Source organism: Manis javanica, chromosome 5 (assembly GCF_040802235.1).
Source record: "Manis javanica isolate MJ-LG chromosome 5, MJ_LKY, whole genome shotgun sequence".
Lineage (NCBI taxonomy): Eukaryota > Metazoa > Chordata > Mammalia > Pholidota > Manidae > Manis > Manis javanica.
In genome coordinates this window covers 69,252,910-69,269,932 of record NC_133160.1, presented here as the reverse complement: position 1 = coordinate 69,269,932, position 17,023 = coordinate 69,252,910, and the positions used below count along the sequence as shown (strand labels likewise).

The window sequence follows — 17,023 nt, the reverse complement described above, 5'->3', positions numbered from 1 at the left end:
TTTCCTTGTCTTTATTAAAAACGTGATTGAAACATTTGTATGAAACAAACTTCTATAGCATATATACTGGCTTATAATATTTCACGAATTTCACGAATTGGATTTTGAAGAAGATCAACAGTTGTCCAGCATCTGTTGTGTACACTGAATCTTCCCTTTGGGTTTACAGGGGGGTTTCCTTTGAGTTTTCTTCAGTTTCTCTTTTGATTCACATGGCCGAGTGCTGGAGTTGTTTTTGGTAGGAAACCTACACTACTTTTCTTTGTGTATTTACAGAAATTAAAACACACTTCTCAATGAGCTCTACTCTTCTAATAAAAGGGGATATAGTCCTGCTTATTAATGTCACTCAGCTCATGTTAGGTGCAGAAGCAGCCTAGGCAGTCCACACAATGGGAATGACTGGGGAGGGGCCGAAGGAGGTGACACTCCTCAATCACTTAGGGACTGTTTGGCTTGGTAATTAACAAAAGAGGCTTTTTCTGCATTTTTTTGCCAAAAATTTACATTTACGTCTCTTATCAAATGTTTATTTCAGCTCTTATCTCGTCCTTTCCACAGGGTGACTGTATTGCCAACTCCAGGGGCACATTCCCTCTGGGTCTCACACACCCTGTGTCTCTGGGCTGTTTAGCCCCTGCAGGGAGCCAGTGGTACTGGGAGCAATTGCCTTCCCCCACCCCCTACACACACCTCTTCTTCCCTCCTGTCTCTTTAACTTTGCTGCTTCCACTGCAGGCTTCCCTGAGGCCTAGCTTTACTTGGATGAGATCCTTGGATGAGACATCATGACAGACTTTGAAAAAGTATTAAAGGGTCATGTTTTCCAGAATGTCTACCTTGGGACATTAGTTCTGAGAAATGCTTCTCAATAAAAGGGGTTTCTGGTCATTTGGGGAAAAGCTTCATAACATAACTCACTTTTGGACAGTCAATTAACATTGTTGGTCAAAGTTAAAATAAGTCTGGGAGAAGTCCTGTGCTTTAAAAACCAACCAACCAACCACAGGGAAAATAAATTCAGTATCACTTTGTTTAACCTGGAATTTCCCAGATGATTCGTGTGTATTTGTTTCATGATACTAGTGCCCTCCAGAAACAGGTCTGAAAACTGCTCTCCTAGAGCTTCTGGCCATCTTCAGGGCCCAAGGAGGTCATAGCAATTTACCTGAACTGTTTAATTAAGCTCCAGGGAGCTGTGTGTGATCTGTACTGTTTAACTTTTACACTGTTGTCCTAATATAGATGCTATCTAGAAATCAAGTTGGATTATTATTCTTCAAGCCCCATTATGCAGAGACCATCCTGTCAGAACACATAAATGATAATTGCTGCAATGGACCAAATATAGGTGGTGAGACTAGAAAGAGACAACCTAGAAATATAGAATAAGCAAACCCAAGAATGGCTCCTTAATGAAACAATACCCCAATCTGGTAAAGAAACCTGATTTGGTCAATACACTAAGAGATGATCAGGCTCAAAGCAATTGACTCCCATTAAGGAACCTCGCTTCACACACACCTAATGCTGGTGAGGATGTGGAGCAACAGAAACTGTCATTCATGATTGATGGAAATGTAAAATGCTACAGTCACTTTGGAACAGTCACACAGTTTCTTAAAAAATGAAACACATTCTTACACTATGATCCAGTAATCTCACTTCTTGGTATTTAACCAAAGATATTGAAAACCTATGTCCACACAAAAATCTGCACACAGATTATATATAGCAGCCTTATTCGTAACTGCCAAAACTCGGAAACAACCAAGATGTCCTTCAGTAAGTGAATAAACTGTGGCACATCCATATAATGGAATACTATTTGATGCCAACAAGAAAGCAACTATCAAGCTATATGCATATTGCTAAGTGAAATAAGCCAGTCTAAAAAGGCTACATATTGTATGATTCCTATATGATATCTGAAAAAGGCAAAAGTATGGAGAGAGTAAAAAGATCTGTGGTTGCCAGGGTTTGGGGTTGGGGGATAAACAGATGGGACACAGGAGTTTTAGGCCAGTGGAAGTATTCTGCATGGTACGCTAATGTTAAATACATGTTATTACCCATTTGTCCGAACTCATAGAACTTACAATAGCAAAAGTGAACCCTAAGGTGAACTTAGGCTTTTGGGTGATTATGATGAGTTAAGGTAAGTTCTTCAATTGTAATGTATGTATCACTCTGGTGAGGGATGTTGATAATGGACAAAGTCATGCATGAATTGGGGCAGGGTGTATAGGAGAAATCTCTGTCTTCCTTTCAATTTTGCTGTGAACTCAAAACTGCCCTAAAACATTTCATTAAAAAATAAACCAACCAACCAACACCAACCAACCACAGCAAAAATAAATGCAGTGTAACTTTGTTTTACCCGGAATTTCCCAGATGATTTGTGCTCGTTTGTTTTCATGATGCTAGTGCCCTCCAGAAACAGGCATGAAATGAATGCAACTCAGAAAAGACAAGAAACTTCACACAAGATTGATGTATAAAGGAGCATGCTGATAATCGCTGTTTAGTAAGGATATGCTACAGATCGCGCCATGGTCACACTGACTGATCAGTACACTCTCTTCCTATGGGAAAGCTGCATAGAAGCCAGAAATTACCATCATAAGGTAGTGAGCAAGAAATCCAAGCAAGGGAATTTCATGGAATAGAGATGTTCACTGGAGGGGTAGACCTGCCACATGGGAGAATAATCCTGTTGGCAGGTCCACACAGGCCTCTCCCAGGAGAAGCAGCGGAGCAGTCGTCCTGTGATAGACCCTCGTTTACAATGCTCTAAAGACTCCTTCGTTAAAGAGAAGAGAAAGAAAGTCTCCAAATCAGATTCCATGCTTGGCTTCCAGCCCCTGCGCTCTAGTTGTCTGGGGTGTGCTTGCTGCTTTTCTTGATTATCTTGATTTGGCATTTCCAGAAGATCTCTAATGCTTGTATTCTACAGATGGCTGCTATCCAGCACTACCCTCGCTTTCAGAGATTATTTCCACATTTGGGCCACCTTAGCCCATGTGTCCTTACTGCTCTATGGTCCAGCCTGGCTGTCTAGGGTTGTCTATCTTTAGTAGAGGCATGAGCAGAGATGCCAACCCCTTCTCTTTTCTTAGGTCTCAGCTTAGTATCACATTCTCAGAGGGACCCTCTCTGGCTACAATACCTAAGTGTTCCTTAGAGCAAAACACCTAAGCTCTAAGTGGTATTTTCTATGTCCAATGGCCTTTTCTAATTTTTTGTTTATTTCCTTTCCAGGATTTTAAAACTCATAATAATAGTAATAACAATCAGCTTACTTGTTTTTATCATTCTCCTCCACCTGAATATAAACTCAGGAAGACAGACACAGTGTCATTTTGTCCATCATTGAACCCCCACTTTATCCATAAGAAGCTTTCCATGAATATTTGTTGAACAAATGAATGAATGTGTGAAAGCTCATGAGATGACTCTTGGTGGGCCTCTAGATAGCTTCACGGTGCGGCTACTTTCCAGAGGAAACTACCGTGCTTTTAGGACTTAGAACTTTCAGTTCCACCCCTTACCTCTGGAGAGTACAGAAGGGCTGGAGATGGAGTTATCCCCAGGGGATCCATTCTTTTTCTAGATGAGATGCACTCAGTTCCTTCAAGTATTCTTCACATGCCATTGTACTTCCTGGGCACGGTATAATTTTTGTATATTGTCCTTCAAATGCAACATTCCAGGTGTGATTGAACTTGAACAGAATGCATGGGATTGTCTATCCATGCTGGACCCAAAGGATTAGCTTTTCTTAGGGGGAGGTGGTTAAATGAGTTAATAAATTGCCCTCACTTAGATTTCACCTAGACTCCTGCTCAGTGGTGCACTAGTTAATATTTAATGACCAGCTGTCTTCACTTCTAGCCACAAAAGCACAACATGTAGTGCTGCCCTTTCAGTGGTCTAAGTACTCTGACTGTGGCTGATTTCAAGCTCCCAAGCAAGGTCATGGGACTTGGGGAGAGCTTCTAACCACACTGGAGCTGGCTCCAGCACCCCACTGCCACTTCTCCAGCTCCTGCCTCACCCACACACCTCCACTCACACAGACATACCACCTCCCATGCTGAGAAGCATCACCTCAGAGAACCACACATCTGCCGACAGCAAACACTGAGTGTCTCCGTGAAACCTGAGCTCCATACAGATCAGGAGGAAAGGCAATCAGAAGGGAGGGAAGGAAATATTAAGTCCCTCTCAGGTCTACTGCTCACATCTCATTAGGCCTTTGGGCACGTGCACACGTACCTGTTTCCATGGCTTCCCTAAAACATGTCGACTTATTAAAATCCCTTGTTTTCTTTTCCGACCAAAACTAGTGGGCAAAAGAGAAGCTGTTTTTTGTTGTTATTGTTGTTTTGGTTTATTTAACTACTGCCTCTTCTTTCTCTACCCTCAACTCTCACCACAAGTGGTATGACTTAAAAAGATGTAATTCAGTATCAAGCCAGCCAGTGAATATGTGGCATCCCACTCAAAGGGCTGTGATGTTGCCTGAGTACCAGGTTGTGTGTGTTTGTGTTTTTAAGAGTGTGCGTCAGAACTGTGATTTATTTACCATGTTTTTATTTGGGTCAGTGGGAAAGGACTGGCAATTATTTTGGCCAAGTTTCAGTTATGCCTGTAAAAGGAACATAGACTTAACATGTTATATAATCACTCTTAAACCAACTCTGGGAAGCTCTCCAAGCGCTGTGTCAGTCTCCATTGTGCATGTCTGGACACAACTTCTACAAGAATTTCTGTTTTGTGAAGCAGGGTAAGGAAATGCTGTGAGACAGTTAGAATTGAGATCGATTGTGAGGTTGACTTGTTATAGGAAAACTAAAAGGAAGAGCTTATCTTGCCCTGAAATCCACACATTAATCCCTAGGCAGTGCTGGGGTGTGGACTGTCTTCCAGGCCACTGGACTCTATGCTGTACAATAATTTTACTTCAGAATCTGATTGTGCCTGTAGACGATTTTTCCTTTTTGTGTCATGAACTTTTTACTTAAGGGCACCATGCATACAAAAAAATAGCACAAATAATAAATATACAATGCAAACCATCACAAAGTGAATATACTCATGTAACCACTTCCCAGAGCAAGAAATCGACACTCTCAGAAGCTCTCCCGTGCTCCCCCAGGTGCTGCCTTCCCCCTCTTCTCCAAAAGTGGCCATGAACACTTCTTGGAAAGAGCCAGATATTGAAATCTGTGCAAAGATCAGGGACACAGGCAGCTAGGCATACCTTTTTGGCAAGGGTCCCCTCTCCGTAAACAATGTAATGAAAAACATACTACAAAATTCATGGTGCCATATGAGGTATAGTGGTTTATCATAAAGATTTATAACAATGGCTAGAGAAGAGGGACTTGACTGTTTATTGTCTAGTCGGTGCACCTGGGCAGTCTTAGTTCTGTCCAGGCAACAGCGCTTCCTCTTCAGATTCAGGAAATATCTCTTCCTGCTTTTTTGGTCAAATGCCTTGTTTCTGGCTAATTTCACATCTCGTACCACAAGAAAAGATAACAATGCTGCTGTTTCTCACAGATTGCCATGGCTTTTCTGAACCAAGAAACAATAGAACAAACAACTCTTGCCTGTTCCTAATTGCATTTATTTGATTCTGGCCGTACCCTTGCTCATGATGTTGCATTCCCAGCATGTCTCAGTGATGCCACAGTTCCTGTGCTCTGCTGATGGCACCCACCAGTGCAAGTTGTACTCAGAGTGTGCAGGACTGTGAACAACGGTGTGTTTATCGGTCATGTTACATTTACCATTAGGAATTTTACAGCATTCACCTAGAACAACACATCCTCCAGTCATGTTTCGTCCAATTCTTTAAGGCCATACTCAGCCCATTTGTAGTGCTCTCCTCAACATGCTTTCACATTGACTGCCCTCCTGCCTACTAGACATGCCCCCCAGCAGGGAGGGTAGGGCAAGGGCCCGTGAACAGAGAGAGGAGAATGGCCCCACTTTCAAGGCCTTCAGGTGCTACAGAGCAGAGGCTGTACCACAGCTGGAACCTGGATGGGCAAGAGCCAGGGCATAGCAATGGACCCTCACTAGCCTGGAGTCCCGAACTTTTCCTGTGTCTGACCAGTGAGTCATCTAAAATCAGGGTGTCAGTTCTATTCTTCTGAACTAAGAGTGCGTGATTCCATAATTAAATGCCCTATCAACCATGGGCCCCCCAAATGATGCCACAGATGTGGTCCCAAAGCTCCTTGGGGTGTCTGGTCAACCCCTAGAATAAGACAGAGGATCAGAGAATGCCTAAAGGGAAGGGCGAAGCACGTGAGTGTTCAGTCCCGAGCTTGGGTGTCTGCTCCTGAATGGTTCTGCAGGCCCTGGCTAGTCCTAGGCACTTAGAAACTTTCAGTAAAGGCGCTTTAGAGTGTGGAGGCCCCTGCGGCTGTGGCCAGTAGGGGAGCCCAGCTTCCCAGCTGGGGGGTCACGGGTGTTGATGAGATCAGGAAGGTGGGGACCTGCTCGCAGCCTCATTTCTCTCAGGGCCTTCTCCCTTGCTCCCTGTTCCTTAAAAGATCTGCTACGACACCAAGAAAGGAAAAAAAAAAAGGGTGTGCTTGTGTTTTTGTTCAGTAGAGAAGTATGACATTGTAGGAACTGCCTCTGTCTTAAGATCAGTCTTGACTATTCGCTAGATGTATGTCTTTGGCTGGGTTACCTGGTTACTTTATCAATAAAATGGGCATAAGAATAACACACATAAAACTCACAAGATATTAACATAGATAATATGAGGTGATGTATGTAAAAAATATTTTGCCAAGTGGTAAGGATTATCCAAACATAGGTTTGTGTTTTTTTTAGGGTTGTGTTTTTTTTAAAAAAGATTTGGGTTTTTTAAATGTTTGCATTTAAAACAGCCCAGCTGAGTTTTTTGAATTCACTCTTTGTTGAGTTACAATTCAGCATTTATGCTATTACATGATTTGAAATGTGTGTCCTGAGTCTAGTAAGAAGTACCATGGCCCCTTCTTTTGTTTCCCTTTATTCTTCTTGGACAGATCCTTGACTTTGAATCCCTTATTCTGGTTTGCTCCAAGCAGTAACCTATGTGTTTTATTATCCTTTATGGAGATAAAATATATATATGATCAAATCTATCAGTCTTGATAATGAGATACACTCACCTACAAAACCAAGGTAACTAAAAAAGAAATGAATGGTGAGTGAGGGCACCCTGGGCACAGCCTCAAATATAGCCCTGAGCCTGCAGCAGGCAGGCGAGAAGGAGTCCAAAGGACAGAGTTTTCAAGTCCGGGAAGGGGGGAAGCAGCCTCTAAGATGGCCGGTAACAATGCCCTGCCCCCCTCTTAATATTCACAACTTTGTTCAATCCCCTCTCCTTGAGGGTGGACTAGTCTACTGGCTTGCCCCTAATGAACAGAGTACAGAAAAGGGGATGGAATGTCACCTCTGTAATTAGACTACCAAAGACTGAAACTGTTATCTCTCTAAATTTGCCCCCTTTTGGGCTTTGATAAGACAAGCGGCCATGTTGGAGAGGCCCGTGTGGCTAGGAACTGAGGACAGTCAACAGTCTGCAAGAAACGGAGTCCTACTGACAACCTGGTGGTGGTAAATCCTCTGATGGGACCCCAGCCCCAGTCAACACTTTGAGTACAGCCATCTGAGGGACCCTCAAGTAGAAGACCCACCTATGCAAGTCTGTGAGAAACTGCAGAGAAACAAATAGGTGTTGCTTCAAGGTGCTAATCGTTATTCCTGGAGCTTAGAAATATTTCTAAGTTTATTAGAAAAGTGAAAACTACATTCTTACATAGTCTAATCATGGAATTAACATCCCATCTCTTTTTCTGCACTCTACTCATTAGGAACAAGCCAGGAGGCCAGCCCACCACAAGGGGAGGAGATTAGACAAGGGTCTGAATACTAAGAGGTGGGGACTACTGGAGGTGTCCAAGGTGTTAATTTCCTATGCAACAATAGATACTTAATGCATAAAATAAAACCAAAAGTCTAAGAATTTGTAAATATAAACTTTGAAAACAGTCCCCTACTCAAGAAGACTAGATCTTTATTAGCTGTAAAACAGTATTCTGTTATAATAAATACTGTTACAAATACACTTAGAAAATTATCCCAGAAATTCATTTAAAAAATATTTCTAAGCTCCCAGAATAATGATTTCTCAATCAAATATATCAACACATCTAACACGAATTCACTGTCTGCCTTCCAAACTGATTCCCCTGCTCAACTCTCTTACTTCTGTCAGAGACAATATTATTCTGAATTCGCCTTAGAGAATATTCATCTTCCACTTTGCAGTTGAAGTGAACTGAAATTCACAAGAGACTGAGCAACTCACCTAAAGCCACACCACTCATTAAGGTAAGAATAACACCTAGCATAGAGTAAGCACTCAATTCATATTTGAATTAATAAATGCAATTCCACTTGCTCTATGAAGTTCTCCTTCACACTGTTTTCTTTTTTTTTCTAGAAATATGTAAACATTTGGTCTCGTTAACACTGAGTCAGGCTTTAATTACTTCATGTGTTCTATTTTGTTTCTCTGAGTTGTAGGATTATTTGTGGATGTTTGTTTGCGTATGTCCAACCCCACTTCATCCCCACTTATTCTAGAACTATACCTGCCACTCCATTCCACCTCAATCCACAGAGGTGGACACAAAGCCCAGACGGGGTCAATTCTCTGGGCCATGGAGAACAGTCAAGGAATGGGTGTCAGACCCATGCAAAGGAAGTTGGAGTTCTTCCTATGGCATCACTATTCAGGTTTCTGTAGCTTTTCCTTCAATTCCACAAGCAACCCTTCCAATAAATTCCCCTTTTTGCTTAAATTCTGTCACATGCAACTCAAAGTCCTTGTCTTGCATTTTTTTTATATTTTTCAACTTGCAGACCAATATGTGCACTGGGTTTTGTACAGGCTTCTATATTCTGAATTACAGGTAATTCGGTACAATGACTTTCCCCTTGTTATGCAAATAGTGAATGATCACAGAGAAAAAGTGTATCATTTACTTGATTACATGGTCCAGCATAATCTAGGTGAGAGACATAAAAACAATGGCAATAATGATGTAGGGAAAAAAATAAATGCAAAACACAACTTTAAAGAAGAGTATACTTCATATGGTTCCATTTTCTGGCTGGAAGAATCTGAACTCAAAGAAAGCAAATATAAGGTCTGGTTCTGTAGGTGCTTGTCACAGTTTTCTGTAGTGATGGACCTGAGTGAGTTCTGCTTCAGCTTTTTAATAGCTTGGCTAAATTATTTACCACCAATATTCTCATTTTTGTCATCTGAATAAATAAATAAATCCTTATTTCTCAGGATTGTTTGAGGACTTTTTTGAGTTATATATACAAATGATTTAGCCTAGTTTCCCTAGGAAGCAAAGCTTGAGGCAAAAACTTATGTGCTAAGATTTTTATGCAGGATACAATCCCCAGGAAGCATGAGTGAGGGTTAAAGGGCCGAGAGACTGGGAAAGAAGGAGACAAACCTGCAAAATGCATTACCAGGAGGCCTCCGCTTTGTACCAAGCACAGCTGATGCTTATGCTCAGGGTTCTGCTTTCAAACAGTCTGTAATTCTTGGTACTGTCTGTCTGGGTGGAGGGAGGGAGAAGAAATCATGTGCTTCTCACTGCCATTGGTCAGAGCTTGTCCACAAGCAGCTACTCCCTGCACTTCCAGGACACGACCTGCCCTCTCTGGCCACTGACACAGGAGACCTCAGAGTGTAGGCCAGAGTCACCACATTCCACTTGCCTGTCTGCCCTCTGCAGCCTGACGGGGCAGCCAAGGGAGCTGCTGTGAGGGCATGGGCCCTAAGGGCCCTTGCAGAATCTCACCACTCAGTGGCAATGAGAAGTCCCAGGGCAGGAACCGAAGGGGTTCATGCAGTATGAGGCCCAGCGGCTGAGCAGGTGGAATGCCCTGCCAGGAGCCTGCCAGGAAGGTGGCAACTCACCTTCCTCCTACTAAGATCAAAGCGCTCCCTCCGTAACCTACAGGAAAGTGCCTGGTGCCGGGACCTCTTGATTAAGAGGAGGAACCCGTGACTAAGCAGTTCGCTGGAGCCTCCTGCCCTGGGCCCTGATGGTGACTCTGCCTGGTGTGGAGCTGACACTGGATGAGGCTCCCTAATGTGAGTTTTCATCCTTCCTTAGGGGTTCAGGCATCTCCTGGAATGTCTGTAGCTCTGACATCTTAAAAATGAAATTCCATTAAGGACAAATGATGCAAGATGGCTAAAGTTGACTACAGTGGACATTAGCTTTAATACTGTGAAGATCAGTGGAAGCATATTAGTGCAGTACTCTGGAACCCACAGAATAAAAAGACCCCAGCATGTAAGTGTATGTGTTATCATTCTCTTCCTATTTTTCCCAGTCAGTGATAGGTGAGCCAGCCTTTTGGGTGAGATGCATATTGTTGACAACATGCTTGTCAAAATTCCCCTTTTCTAAATGCAACCAATGGTGTCTAAGATTTTGTGCCTATCTGAGCAAAAAATGTCTCAGTTTCTTAGATATTCAGCTCTTTGGGGTGAGGGCCTGAGGCATCAACACCTTTCTAATTTCTGTAATATCCTAGGGGCTTTTTGACTTCTTTTTCCCTGTTGAAATCTCTGCCAGAGTTGGCCACTTCAAGAAAGGACTCCAGTAGGCTGCTAGTTAGACTCTGGCTATCAAAACACCTAGAGTTTAAACACCACCTCAGGGACCTGATTAAGAGATAAGGCAGTCCAAAAACAGGTATGGCACTTGCAAGCTAGGTGACCCCACTAGATGTTTTTACCATGAATTTGGCAATTCCTCATGTAGACGTTTAATCTCTCAAAATTTCACACAAGATTTCCCACGTCTGGCCAAGTAGTGTGAGTTCCCAGCTTTTTCCTAACCTTGGAATCATTTCTGGCAGTTCTAAAGGCTGCCTCAAAGTGTGAGTTTCCTTGGACTAAAAGAAAAAAATAGGACTTGAAAGTTCCAACTGTCTGAACATTTTCTACTTAAAAAAAAAAAGAATTAGAGAGGAAGATAATGGTATATGACTCATGGTAAACAAACACCAAACACATGTTATCTTAATGATCCTGTACAAAATCAGGAAATAGTAGACTCTAAAAAGGAGTTACGCAAAAAAGAAAAATGAAGGCTATCCAGAAGACAAATTTGAAGGTTTTATTTTTTTAAGTTGTCAATTTGTGTCACTTCAAACAACCACACAGATCAGAATCAATCAAAATGTAGATATAAGAACATCGAGATATCTTGAGATCTACCCATTTCACCAAACTAGGTTTTAGTTAATGGAGTGTGTATTTATAAAGAACTGTTAACTTTTTGCAATCTTACCCTATTTTGAAAATTCAGAATAACAATCCATTCTCCTAAGGAACATCACTGAAATCTACTGAGTGCTGAGGATCATGCATTCCACTGGATGATCTATCCTACAAGATACGTAAGTTATCCTTGACTTAAAAACAGAGTTTTGATCTAGTTAAGTGAGTTGGTATTATGTGAGAATTTCATTTTGCATTAAACTGTTGGGAGCTTGCTTGTAACAGAGAGGGAATTCTTCTACACAAGGCAATGGGACATACTGCTCCCTGGAGACAAGTCACGTAGCCAACAGGACATGGGCAGCAAGTTACTTAAAGCTATAGAAATTATTAATTTTATTAATATTTATCTATATGTATTACTCCCTGAAGAATATAAGTAGCTTACAATGTGGCATAAAATATCAAACGCACATACATTTAGAGTGAAATAAGAAAAATAAGACAGGCCCAAAATTAGAACCAGGAATTAAATGAAAGCACAAATGTATAGTTAATGATGTTAAAAGATGGATGACAAATTTGATCTTAAGCTTTCTATCAGTTATTATGCAAAAGGTAAAGCCAAAATGGTATGCAATTCACAATGTGTATGAGCTAAAAACATACCAATTCAGTTGCTTAGGAGAAGTGAAACTCTTCTTGAGAAGAAGAATGAAGAGGAATTTCTTCCGAGGTTGCTGATAAAGGAGGCAGCAAGCGAGGTCATGAGGTCTTTCGCAGGATTATTAGAGTAGACACAAAGTGAGCTTTCTGGGCCTGTTTTCTTGTATTGCCCTCTCAGTATATGTCAATGGCATCCCACAAGGCCTTCAGGAAGCAGTTAGTTCCACAGGTGCATGGGCGTCAAGGAGGAGGAGGGCAGAGTGGAAAGGTGAGGGAGATGGCATCCAGGGTGCACAAGCAGGCATTCCACACAGCTGGCTTGGCCTGGGCTGATTTTTAAAATTTTTAGAGTCTTGTGAGTCAATATCAGGTCCTCAGACTAGCAGCATCGGCATTTCCTGGGTTCCTGTTGGAAATGGGGACTCGCAGGTCCCACCCCAGGCCTGAACCAGAATCTGCCTTTTAATAAAGGTCCCAGGTGATTATAGGCACAGTAATGTTTGAAAGTCACCATATATGCTTTTGGAATACTGTTTTTCTTACCTAAGTGTTCTAGAAATAATATTTTGACTCATTCACAATTACACCTCGTGTCTAGTTCACTATGTGGCATGTATTATATACTTCTTAAATAAATGTATGTCAAATTGCTAATCATTTGACCAATACAGTTGCAGTTAGAAAAAATTTAAGGCAAATGTAATTAAATACACTTTATCTTGGCTGTTAAAAATAAATTAGAATCTACCTCGTCCCTACCTCCTAATCCAGGACAATTTGCCAAGATGTCCGCTTTCTGTAATCTGTGTGCTCTTAAATGTGAAAGAGGACAAAGTGTGTTCCCTATGCCATAGGTATGTGGAACACAGCTGACAAAACACCAAGGGAGGGGAAGGCCCCAGACTTCCCTTGAGCACCACTCCCTTCAACCCAGTTCATGGAACTCTTTGACCCTTGACCTAATTCACATTGCTTAATAAACTCACATGTCTATTTGAATATGCCCAAGGCTGCTGAAAGCTCTCCCCTCCAAGCCTTTTGAATTTCAGGACTTGGGAGGGAAAAAGAGATGCAGAACTCCCCAAACTCCCCTTCTCCTTTCCCCCCTGTGTCTGTGACCCTGTGGCCATTCCTGCCCCATGGCCTTCCTCACAGTCCAGAAGCACCAGCTCACTTGGCCATCATCCCTTCTGGACCATGAGCTGCATCAAGATTGACTGACAGATAAATGTGCTTTACCTGACTCTGTAAAACTCACCCATTACATTTTAAACTTCTGTAAAGTTAGTTAGAAACTATCACTCTGAATTTATTTTAATTATGTTTTTATTCAATATAAATGTTTCAATTATAGCTGACGTGCGTCATAAAATGTGAGTATTTAAACATAAACTTTCCAAACTATCATAAAAGACATTGTCATAATCTTAAAGGCAAGGTTTGTGTCTTATTCAATTTTGTATCCCTCACACCTAGTACAGAAGATAGTAAGCACTGAGTAAATATTTCTGGAGTGAATGGATAAATGAGCAAGCTGAGTGAAGGAACTGCACAGTACCTCATGACAGGCACTCTCCTTACAGCCCTGAGCTCCCAGCCTCTAGGTCCCACCAAAATATGTGAATGGAAATCAACAGAGAATCAAGAAGCCAAAGGTATTACAGAGCATTTTTAATGTCACTTGTGTGGAACTCATTAAACTCCTGATGATCAGAAATTATCAAAGGGTAAATGAATGATGTCTTAGCAAGATTCACTGATTTATGCATTTGCATTCCTGATAATAAGAGATTCTGAAATAGATTTTATATGGCTGCAAAGTGTACCTTTTGTATTTGTAATAAGCTGGAGCAAGTGTGACTGAGGAATTCTTACCTCTCTCTGTGCTTGTACTTAGAAGAGTTACGTGCAGCCCTCCAGGACACACATACCTAAATATTTAGAATAGAGCTTCCACAGGGCTAAGAGTCACCAAGTCTGGTACCTGGATGTTGCACCCCCTCCCCCCCCCACCGCTTGTAGCATAACATGAAATTAACTTGGAGGAGAACTAGGGTACTCTGACAGTTTCTGGAAATTAAGGGGCATCTTTTGCACGTGGGCCACTGAAGGCTACGGGGAGGGAATCCAGGGCAGGGATGGCTTTTATGCATTCAGAGTGTGCAGGTAGTGACAGAGGCAGACGCCTAACAAGAGGACGACTTCTGTGCAGCAAATCCTAAGGGATGTGACTCCCCAGGGTGGTAGAAACCAGCAGACGCAGAAGTAAAGAGTTGCAAAAAAGCAGGGATGACAGACTTAAAAGGAGGCCTTGTCTTATCAGAATCATGTAAAGGAAACAGCCTTCGGTAAATATTAGGGAAAGAGATGGGGGTGGGAGGCTTTGCTGATGGGTATAATTCCCACCCAGCTGTGTAGCTCAGGAAGAACTAAAACTTCCTATAAAGCACTAAACCAAGGAAGGAATCTGGAAGCAGCAATGGTGGATCAAAAAGTCATAAAAACTAAGTGTGACCCTTGAGGCCACAGAGAAACCCAGCAGACGGGCGGGGCAGAGCTTGCCTCCTTCCTGGGAGATGGCCCACTACACTCTGATGGAGCAGCTCCTCCATTTCAGGGCTAGAAGTCCACGAGGATTCCGTCTGAACTTAGCATTTCCCCAAGCCTGTGAGGGGCTCTTGGGACACAAAGCAACTTGGATCGCTGTCATTTTTCCCGCTCACAAAATCAAAGGCGGTGAGTTTGCTTCTCTTGTAGTAAAAGCATCCTTTGCCCCATTGTAAACATTATGTTTGCAAGTGGGGGAATCTGGGCCAGGTACTTAGTGTAATCTTCAGGGAGACAATTTTATAGTTCTCTCACCAAGGGCCAGAGTCTACATGCTGCCCCATCCTTGTAAAGTCCCCTGGTCCTCCGGAGGCATTTTTGTGCAATATTCTTCGTAGTATGATCAATGTCTCTGAAATTGCTAGCATGACTAAAGGTACTGATATAAACCCTATTTCTTTCTCTAGGTGTCTAGGTCACACACAGGTGGCCCATGGGTCAAGTGTTCTGTGTGGTAAGCACACTATTTTGAAAAATGAAATGAACATTTATAAATCAGAGGTTATTTTACAATTCTTTACTTAGATTTTTTTTTTTTTCTGTGAAACTTGGAAGAGCTGCCCACACTGGGCTCATATTCCCCTACAGTGGCATTTGGCTGGAGTTGTGTAGCAGCTGCTTCTTTTAAAAGGGGCATGCATATCTCAGTCCATCACAGGCCTTATCACTCCGGATTAGGTAGCTGACCTTGGGCCCAGCTGGGGCTGTCATTTATCACAATGCTTGTACTGTTTCTCTTAGAGTAGAGAAAGTTCTTGGCACCCATAGCTCTATGAAAAAAAATAAAGCAAAAGCAGATTGAGAGGGCTTGTGCCTTCCTTACCCCAGTACCCACCCCGCACCCCACGTGTGCCACCTGCCTAGGCCCTGTGCCCTCAGATGTCCTCATGACATTTTTCCCATTCAATATTTTTATTAGTATCAGCAATATCCTGCTTCTTGTTCCTCACCTCTCCTCCTCCACTCCGGAAAAATGCCTAATTATTACAAAAATGTACTTATATACCAAGTGACGTATTCTATGGTTCCTACATATTAAAAGACCTGAATGAGTGGGACAGATTATTTACGCCAGTTGGTGAATCTGCAATCTAAGAGAAGGAAACATATTTGCATTATCAAAGCTTGGCACCTTCAGTTTATCTCAGTGAAAAGTGATTTAACAAAAGTCCAGAGTTCCCAGGATATGCAAGAGCAGGAATGAGAGACAATGCATCAAACCATCTTCTTTGCCACATCTGTGGCATAATATTCATATTCATGATCTGCTGGTCACAATTTCCTATGTTTTCATGTCCTGAGGATCGTTTTTAGTGAGTTGATTGTTGCAAAATGATTAAAACCATGTAAGAAATCTGGACCCATCAGTGGCTTTACTGGGCTCTAAAGTTTGTCTCTAAAGATGAGCCAGAAATAAAGATATGTCAACCTTTCTTTCCATTCTCAAAAAAAAAAGTGTTTATTTTTAATACCTGTCTATTTGTGGTTGTCGTGGGAGACAAAGAGTCACTGGGGAAATGAGGCACAGGATAAATATTTGTTAATTGAATGAATGAGTGAATATCAGGGGTATTATCTAGAAGACTCACTCACAGCTTGGAGCATATTGGCGGTTAAGGCTGAGTGGCAGAGGATGGGGCTATGAAAGGTGTACAGGTGTTACGCTGGCCCAGGTGAACAAGGCAAACTTGGTGGCATCAGTTACTTACCAAAGCTGGAGGTGGGGGACTTGGGAGGAAAGAAAAGAAATGAGGGAAAGCGGGACAAATAACTGACTTCGTGCTGGTGGTCATATTTCCTGGATATTTTGCGGAATTGTTATAGAGCAATCACAGACCAATAGCATCTCTGCCCTAATAAAGGTAGAGAAAATAAATTTAATACTAACCTTTTTAGAAATCTAATGGTGACTCCCAGCTCAAGCATACTGAGAGCTCAGTTTATGCCAGGCCTTGTCATAAGCAGAGAGTTCATGTAATTTTCCTAAAGGAGCTTTAGAGAAATAAGCATAATTTCTTTAGTACTGAAACTAACATTTAAAAGGAGGCAGTGGCCAGCTAAATTTTTATTAAGTTATTATTGATATACACTCTTATGAAGGTTTCACATGAAAAATGATGTGGTTACTACATTCACCCATATTATTGAGTTCCCCCCATACCCCACTGCAGTCACTGTCCATCAGTGTAGTAAGATATGGCCAGCTAAATTTAAGTGCTTCCATGTTATTGAGCAATGGAAACAAAAAATGTACATGCAGCCTTAGGTAACCTAATTTAAGTTTAGTTAAGTATATATTTTAAATGTCTTAACTTTTGGCAAAAGTGAGATGTGCTGCCAGAAATAACGAGTGTTCGTAAATGTGACATTATTAAATAATGCATTAAATAAACCCACTGCAAAATGAAGATCTGT

At 41.8% G+C, this 17,023-nt stretch overlaps 1 long non-coding RNA gene across 2 annotated transcripts in view; it reads left to right on the top strand.

The window, feature by feature from the left end:
• The window catches only part of LOC140849556 (uncharacterized), a 35,193-nt gene that overhangs the window by 4,936 nt on the left and 13,234 nt on the right, over positions 1-17,023 (top strand). Inside the window, exons 2-5 of one of the 2 annotated variants that reach the window (XR_012131587.1) lie at positions 8,344-8,406; positions 10,218-10,400; positions 11,446-11,514; positions 13,478-13,636. This is a non-coding gene — a long non-coding RNA (uncharacterized lncRNA). Of the gene's footprint in view, positions 1-8,343; positions 8,407-10,217; positions 10,401-11,445; positions 11,515-13,477; positions 13,637-17,023 lie in introns of those variants that run through there. The other variant, XR_012131586.1, reaches the window with a different exon arrangement.